The following is an 8,532-nucleotide window of genomic DNA, read 5'->3' on the forward strand; positions in this document are numbered from 1 at the left end:
CCACTCTCCCTACCATCTGTCCTGTCCAGGGTAACACTCTCCCTACCATCTGTCCTGTCCAGGGTAACACTCTCCCTACCATCTGTCCTGTCCAGGGTAACACTCTCCCTACCATCTGTCCTGTCCAGGGTAACACTCTCCCTACCATCTGTCCTGTCCAGGGTAACACTCTCCCCACCATCTGTCCTGTCCAGGGTAACACTCTCCCTACCATCTGTCCTGTCCAGGGTAACACTCTCCCTACCATCTGTCCTGTCCAGGGTAACACTCTCCCTACCATCTGTCCTGTCCAGGGTAACACTCTCCCTACCATCTGTCCTGTCCAGGGTAACACTCTCCCTACCATCTGTCCTGTCCAGGGTAACACTCTCCCTACCATCTGTCCTGTCCAGGGTAACACTCTCCCTACCATCTGTCCTGTCCACGGTAACACTCTCCCCACCATCTGTCCTATCCAGGGTAACACTCTCCCCACCATCTGTCCTGTCCAGTGTAACACTCTCCTAATGATCTGTCCTTTTCAGAGTAACACTCTCCTTACCATCTGTCCTTTCCCGGGTATCACTCTCCCTACCATCTGTCCTGTCCAGGGTAACACTCTCCCTACCATCTGTCCTGTCCAGGGTAACACTCTCCCTACCATCTGTCCTGTCCAGGGTAACACTCTCCCCACCATCTGTCCTGTCCAGGGTAACACTCTCCCTACCATCTGTCCTGTCCCAGGGTAACACTCTCCCTACCATCTGTCCTGTCCAGGGTAAAACTCTCCCTACCATCTGTCCTGTCCAGGGTAACACTCTCCCTACCATCTGTCCTGTCCAGGGTAACACTCTCCCTACCATCTGTCCTGTCCAGGGTAACACTCTCCCTACCATCTGTCCTGTCCAGGGTAACACTCTCCCTACCATCTGTCCCGTCCAGGGTAACACTCTCCCTACCATCTGTCCTGTCCAGGGTAACACTCTCCCTACCATCTGTCCTGTCCAGGGTAACACTCTCCCCACCATCTGTCCTGTTCAGGGTAAAACTCTCCCTACCATCTGTCCTGTCCAGTGTAACACTCTCCTTACCATCTGTACTTTCCAGGGTAACACTCTCCCTACCATCTGTCCTGTCCAGGGTAACACTCTCCCTACCATCTGTCCTGTCCAGGGTAACACTCTCCCCACCATCTGTCCTGTCCAGGGTAACACTCTCCCTACCATCTGTCCTGTCCAGGGTAACACTCTCCCTACCATCTGTCCTGTCCAGGGTAACACTCTCCCTACCATCTGTCCTGTCCAGGGTAACACTCTCCCTACCATCTGTCCTGTCCAGGGTAACACTCTCCTACCATCTGTCCTGTCCAGGGTAAAACTCTCCCTACCATCTGTCCTGTCCAGGGTAACACTCTCCCTACCATCTGTCCTGTCCAGGGTAACACTCTCCCTACCATCTGTCCTGTCCAGGGTAACACTCTCCCTACCATCTGTCCTGTCCAGGGTAACACTCTCCCTACCATCTGTCCTGTCCAGGGTAACACTCTCCCTACCATCTGTCCTGTCCAGGGTAACACTCTCCCTACCATCTGTCCTGTCCAGGGTAACACTCTCCCTACCATCTGTCCTGTCCAGGGTAACACTCTCCCTACCATCTGTCCTGTCCAGGGTAACAATCTCCCTACCATCTGTCCTGTCCAGGGTAACACTCTCCTTACCATCTGTCCTGTCCAGGGTAACACTCTCCCTACCATCTGTCCTGTCCAGGGTAACACCCTCCCTACCATCTGTCCTGTCCAGGGTAACACTCTCCCTACCATCTGTCCTGTCCAGGGTAACACTCTCCTTACCATCTGTCCTTTCCAGGGTAACACTCTCCCTACCATCTGTCCTGTCCAGGGTAACACTCTGCTACCATTTGTCCTGTCCAGGCTAACACTATTCGTACGATCTGCCCTGTCCAGGGTAAAACTCTCCCCACCATCTGTCCTGTCCAGGGTAACACTCTCCCTACCATCTGTCCTCTCTAGGGTAACACTCTCCCTACCATCTGTCCTGTCCAGGGTAACATCCTCCTACTATCTGTCCTGTGAATGGTAACACTCTTCCTACCATCTATCCTTTCCAGGGTAACACACTCCCTACCATCTGCCCTGTTCAGGGTAAAACTCTCCCCACCATCTGTCCTGTCCAGGGTAACACTCTCCCTACCATCTGTCCTGTCCAGGGTAACACTATCCCTACCATCTGTCCTGTCCAGGGTAAAACTCTCCCTACCATCTGTCCTGTCCAGGGTAACACTCTCCCTACCATCTGTCCTGTCCAGGGTAACACTCTCCCTACCATCTGTCCTGTCCAGGGTAACACTCTCCCCACCATCCGTCCTGTCCAGGGTAACACTCTCCCTACCATCTGTCCTATCCAGGGTAACACTCTCCTTACCATCTGTCCTGTCCAGGGTAACACTCTCCCTACCATCTGTCCTGTCCAGGGTAACACTCTCCCCACCATCTGTCCTGTCCAGGGTAACACTCTCCCTACCATCTGTCCTGTCCAGGGTAACACTCTCCCTACCATCTGTCCTGTCCAGGGTAACACTCTCCCTACCATCTGTCCTGTCCAGGGTAACACCCTCCCTACCATTTTGTCATGTCCAGGGTAACAATCTCCCTACCATCTGTCATGTCCAAGGTAACACTCTCCCTACAATTTGTCCTGTCAAGGGTAACACCCTCCAACCATCTGTCCTGTCCAGGGTAACACTCTCCCTACCATCTGTCCTGTCCAGGGTAACACTCTCCCTACCATCTGTCCTGTCCAGGGTAACACTCTCCCTACCATCTGTCCTGTCCAGGGTAACACTCTCCCTACCATCTGTCCTGTCCAGGGTAACACTCTCCCTACCATTTGTCCTGTCCAGGGTAACACTCTCCTACCATCTGTCCTGTCCAGGGTAACACTCTCCCTACCATCTGTCCTGTCCAGGGTAACACTCTCCCTACCATCTGTCCTGTCCAGGGTAACACTCTCCCTACCATCTGTCCTGTCCAGGGTAACCATCTGTCCTCTCCCTACCATCTGTCCTGTCCAGGGTAACACTCTCCCTACCATCTGTCCTGTCCAGGGTAACACTCTCCTACCATCTGTCCTGTCCAGGGTAACACTCTCCCTACCATCTGTCCTGTCCAGGGTAACACTCTCCCTACCATCTGTCCTGTCCAGGGTAACACTCTCCCTACCATCTGTCCTGTCCAGGGTAACACTCTCCCTACCATCTGTCCTGTCCAGGGTAACACTCTCCCTACCATCTGTCCTGTCCAGGGTAAACACTCTCCCTACCATCTGTCCTGTCCAGGGTAACACTCTCCCTACCATCTGTCCTGTCCAGGGTAACACTCTCCCTACCATCTGTCCTGTCCAGGGTAACACTCTCCCTACCATCTGTCCTGTCCAGGGTAACACTCTCCCTACCATCTGTCCTGTCCAGGGTAACACTCTCCCTACCATCTGTCCTGTCCAGGGTAACACTCTCCCTACCATCTGTCCTGTCCAGGGTAACACTCTCCCTACCATCTGTCCTGTCCAGGGTAACACTCTCCCTACCATCTGTCCTGTCCAGGGTAACACTCTCCCTACCATCTGTCCTGTCCAGGGTAACACTCTCCCTACCATCTGTCCTGTCCAGGGTAACACTCTCCGTACCATCCGTCCTGTCCAGTGTAACACTCTCCTTACCATCTGTACTTTCCAGGGTAACACTCTCCCTACCATCTGTCCTGTCCAGGGTAACACTCTCCCCACCATCTGTCCTGTCCAGGGTAACACTCTCCCTACCATCTGTCCTGTCCAGGGTAACACTCTCCCCACCATCTGTCCTGTCCAGGGTAACACTCTCCCTACCATCTGTCCTCTCCAGGGTAACACTCTCCCTACCATCTGTCCTGTCCAGGGTAACACTCTCCCTACCATCTGTCCTGTCCAGGGTAACACTCTCCCTACCATCTGTCCTGTCCAGGGTAACACTCTCCCTACCATCTGTCCTGTCCAGGGTAACACTCTCCCCACCATCTGTCCTGTCCAGGGTAACACTCTCCCTACCATCTGTCCTGTCCAGGGTAACACTCTCCCCACCATCTGTCCTGTCCAGGGTAACACTCTCCCTACCATCTGTCCTGTCCAGGGTAACACTCTCCTTACCATCTGTCCTGTCCAGGGTAACACTCTCCCTACCATCTGTCCTGTTCAGGGTAAAACTCTCCCCACCATCTGTCCTGTCCAGTGTAACACTCTCCCTACCATCTGTCCTTTCCAGGGTAACACTCTCCCTACCATCTGTCCTGTCCAGGGTAACACTCTCCTACCATCTGTCCTGTCCAGGCTAACAATATTCCTACCATCTGTCCTATCCAGGGTAACTCTCTCCCCACCATCCGTCCTGTCCAGGGTAACACTTTCCCTACCATCTGTCCTGTACAGTGTAACACTCTCCTTACCATCTGTCCTTTCCAGGGTAACACTCCCCTTACCATCTGTCCTGTTCAGGGTAACACTCTCCCTACCATCTGTCCTGTCCAGGGTAACACTCTCCCTACCATCTGTCCTGTCCAGGGTAACACTCTCCCTACCATCTGTCCTGTCCAGGGTAACACTCTCCCTACCATCTGTCCTGTCCAGTGTAACACTCTCCTACCATCTGTCCTGTCCAGGCTAACACTATTCCTACCATCTGTCCTGTCCAGGGTAACACTCTCCCCACCATCTGTCCTGTCCAGGGTAACACTCTCCCTACCATCTGTCCTGTCCAGGGTAACACTCTCCCTACCATCTGTCCTGTCCAGGGTAACACTCTCCCTACCATCTATCCTTTCCAGGGTAACACACTCCCTACCATCTGCCCTGTTCAGGGTAAAACTCTCCCCACCATCTGTCCTGTCCAGGGTAACACTCTCCCTACCATCTGTCCTCTCTAGGGTAACACTCTCCCTACCATCTGTCCTGTCCAGGGTAACACTCTCCCTACCATCTGTCCTGTCCAGGGTAAAACTCTCCCTACCATCTGTCCTGTCCAGGGTAACACTCTCCCTACCATCTGTCCTGTCCAGGGTAACACTCTCCCTACCATCTGTCCTGTCCAGGGTAACACTCTCCCTACCATCTGTCCTGTCCAGGGTAACACTCTCCCCACCATCTGTCCTGTCCAGGGTAACACTCTCCCTACCATCTGTCCTGTCCAGTGTAACACTCTCCCTACCATCTGTCCTGTCCAGGGTAACACTCTCCCTACAATCTGTCCTGTCCAGGGTAAAACTCTCCCTACCATCTGTCCTGTCCAGGGTAACACTCTCCCTACCATCTGTCCTATCCAGGGTAACACTCTCCCCACCATCCGTCCTGTCCAGGGTAACACTCTCCCTACCATCTGTCCTGTCCAGGGTAACACTCTCCCTACCATCTGTCCTGTCCAGGGTAACACTCTCCCTACCATCTGTCCTGTCCAGGGTAACACTCTCCCCACCATCTGTCCTGTCCAGGGTAACACTCTCCCTACCATCTGTCCTGTCCAGGGTAACACTCTCCCTACCATCTGTCCTGTCCAGGGTAACACTCTCCCTACCATCTGTCCTGTCCAGGGTAACACTCTCCTACCATCTGTCCTGTCCAGGGTAACACTCTCCCTACCATCTGTCCTGTCCAGGGTAACACTCTCCCTACCATCTGTCCTGTCCAGGGTAACACTCTCCCTACCATCTGTCCTGTCCAGGGTAACACTCTCCCTACCATCTGTCTCTCCTGTCCAGGGTAACACTCTCCCTACCATCTGTCCTGTCCAGGGTAACACTCTCCCTACATCTGTCCTGTCAGGTAAAACTCTCCCTACCATCTGTCCTGTCCAGGGTAACACTCTCCCTACCATCTGTCCTGTCCAGGGTAACACTCTCCCTACCATCTGTCCTGTCCAGGGTAACACTCTCCCTACCATCTGTCCTGTCCAGGGTAACACTCTCCCTACCATCTGTCCTGTCCAGGGTAACACTCTCCCTACCATCTGTCCTGTCCAGGGTAACACTCTCCCTACCATCTGTCCTGTCCAGGGTAACACTCTCCCTACCATCTGTCCTGTCCAGGGTAACACTCTTCCTACCATCTGTCCTGTCCAGGGTAACACTCTCCCTACCATCTGTCCTGTCCAGGGTAACACTCTCCCCACCATCTGTCCTGTCCAGGGTAACACTCTCCCTACCATCTGTCCTGTCCAGGGTAACACTCTCCCTACCATCTGTCCTGTCCAGGGTAAAACTCTCCCTACCATCTGTCCTGTCCAGGGTAACACTCTCCCTACCATCTGTCCTTTCCAGGGTAACACTCTCCCTACCATCTGTCCTGTCCAGGGTAACACTCTCCCTACCATCTGTCCTGTCCAGGGTAACACTCTCCCTACCATCTGTCCTGTCCAGGGTAACACTCTCCCCACCATCTGTCCTGTCCAGGGTAACACTCTCCCTACCATCTGTCCTGTCCAGGGTAACACTCTCCCCACCATCTGTCCTGTCCAGGGTAACACTCTCCCTACCATCTGTCCTGTCCAGTGTAACACTCTCCTTACCATCTGTACTTTCCAGGCTAACTCTCCCCTACCATCTGTCCTGTCCAGGGTAAACACTCTCCCCACCATCTGTCCTGTCCAGGGTAACACTCTCCCTACCATCTGTCCTGTCCAGGGTAACACTCTCCCCACCATCCGTCCTGTCCAGGGTAACACTCTCCCTACCATCTGTCCTGTCCAGGGTAACACTCTCCCTACCATCTGTCCTGTCCAGGGTAACACTCTCCCTACCATCTGTCCTGTCCAGGGTAACACTCTCCCCACCATCTGTCCTGTCCAGGGTAACACTCTCCCTACCATCTGTCCTGTCCAGGGTAACACTCTCCCTACCATCTGTCCTGTCCAGGGTAACACTCTCCCTACCATCTGTCCTGTCCAGGGTAACACTCTCCTACCATCTGTCCTGTCCAGGCTAACACTATTCCTACCATCTGTCCTGTCCAGGGTAACACTCTCCCCACCATCTGTCCTGTCCAGGGTAACACTCTCCCTACCATCTGTCCTGTCCAGGGTAACACTCTCCCTACCATCTGTCCTGTCCAGGGTAACACTCTCCCTACCATCTGTCCTGTCCAGGGTAACACTCTCCCTACCATCTGTCCTGTCCAGGGTAACACTCTCCCTACCATCTGTCCTGTCCAGGGTAACACTCTCCCTACCATCTGTCATGTCCAGGGTAAAACTCTCCCTACCATCTGTCCTGTCCAGGGTAACACTCTCCCTACCATCTGTCCTGTCCAGGGTAACACTCTCCCTACCATCTGTCCTGTCCAGGCTAACACTCTCCCTACCATCTGTCCTGTCCAGGGTAACACTCTCCCCACCATCCGTCCTGTCCAGGGTAACACTTTCCCTACCATCTGTCCTGTACAGTGTAACACTCTCCTTACCATCTGTCCTTTCCAGGGTAACACTCCCCTTACAATCTGTCCTGTCTAGGGTAACACTCTCCCTACCATCTGTCCTGTCCAGGGTAACACTCTGCTACCATTTGTCCTGTCCAGGGTAACACTCTCCCTACCATCTGCCCTGTCCAGGGTAAAACTCTCCCCACCATCTGTCCTGTCCAGGGTAACACTCTCCCTACCATCTGTCCTCTCCAGGGTAACACTCTCCCTACCATCTGTCCTGTCCAGGGTAACACTCTCCCTACCATCTGTCCTGTCCAGGGTAACACTCTCCCTACCATCTGTCCTGTCCAGGGTAACACTCTCCCCACCATCTGTCCTGTCCAGGGTAACACTCTCCCTACCATCTGTCCTGTCCAGTGTAACACTCTCCTTACCATCTGTCCTTTCCAGGGTAACACTCTCCCCACAATCTGTCCTGTTCAGGATAAAACTCTCCCCACCATCTGTCCTGTCTAGCATAACACACTCCCTACCATCTGTCCTATCCAGGGTAACACTCTCCGTACCATCCGTCCTGTCCAGTGTAACACTCTCCTTACCATCTGTACTTTCCAGGGTAACACTCTCCCTACCATCTGTCCTGTCCAGGGTAACACTCTCCCTACCATCTGTCCTGTCCAGGGTAACACTCTCCCTACCATCTGTCCTGTCCAGGGTAACACTCTCCCTACCATCTGTCCTGTCCAGGGTAACACTCTCCCTACCATCTGTCCTGTCCAGGGTAACACTCTCCCTACCATCTGTCCTGTCCAGGGTAACACTCTCCCTACCATCTGTCCTGTCCAGGGTAACACCCTCCTACCATCTGTCCTGTCCAGGGTAACACTCTCCCTACCATCTGTCCTGTCCAGGGTAACACTCTCCCTACCATCTGTCCTGTCCAGGGTAACACTCTCCCCACCATCTGTCCTGTCCAGGGTAACACTCTCCCTACCATCTGTCCTGTCCAGGGTAACACTCTCCCTACCATCTGTCCTGTCCAGGGTAACACTCTCCGTACCATCTGTCCTGTCCAGGGTAACACTCTCCTTACCATCTG

Source organism: Mobula hypostoma, chromosome 5 (genome assembly GCF_963921235.1).
Source record: "Mobula hypostoma chromosome 5, sMobHyp1.1, whole genome shotgun sequence".
Taxonomy (NCBI): Eukaryota; Metazoa; Chordata; class Chondrichthyes; order Myliobatiformes; family Myliobatidae; genus Mobula; species Mobula hypostoma.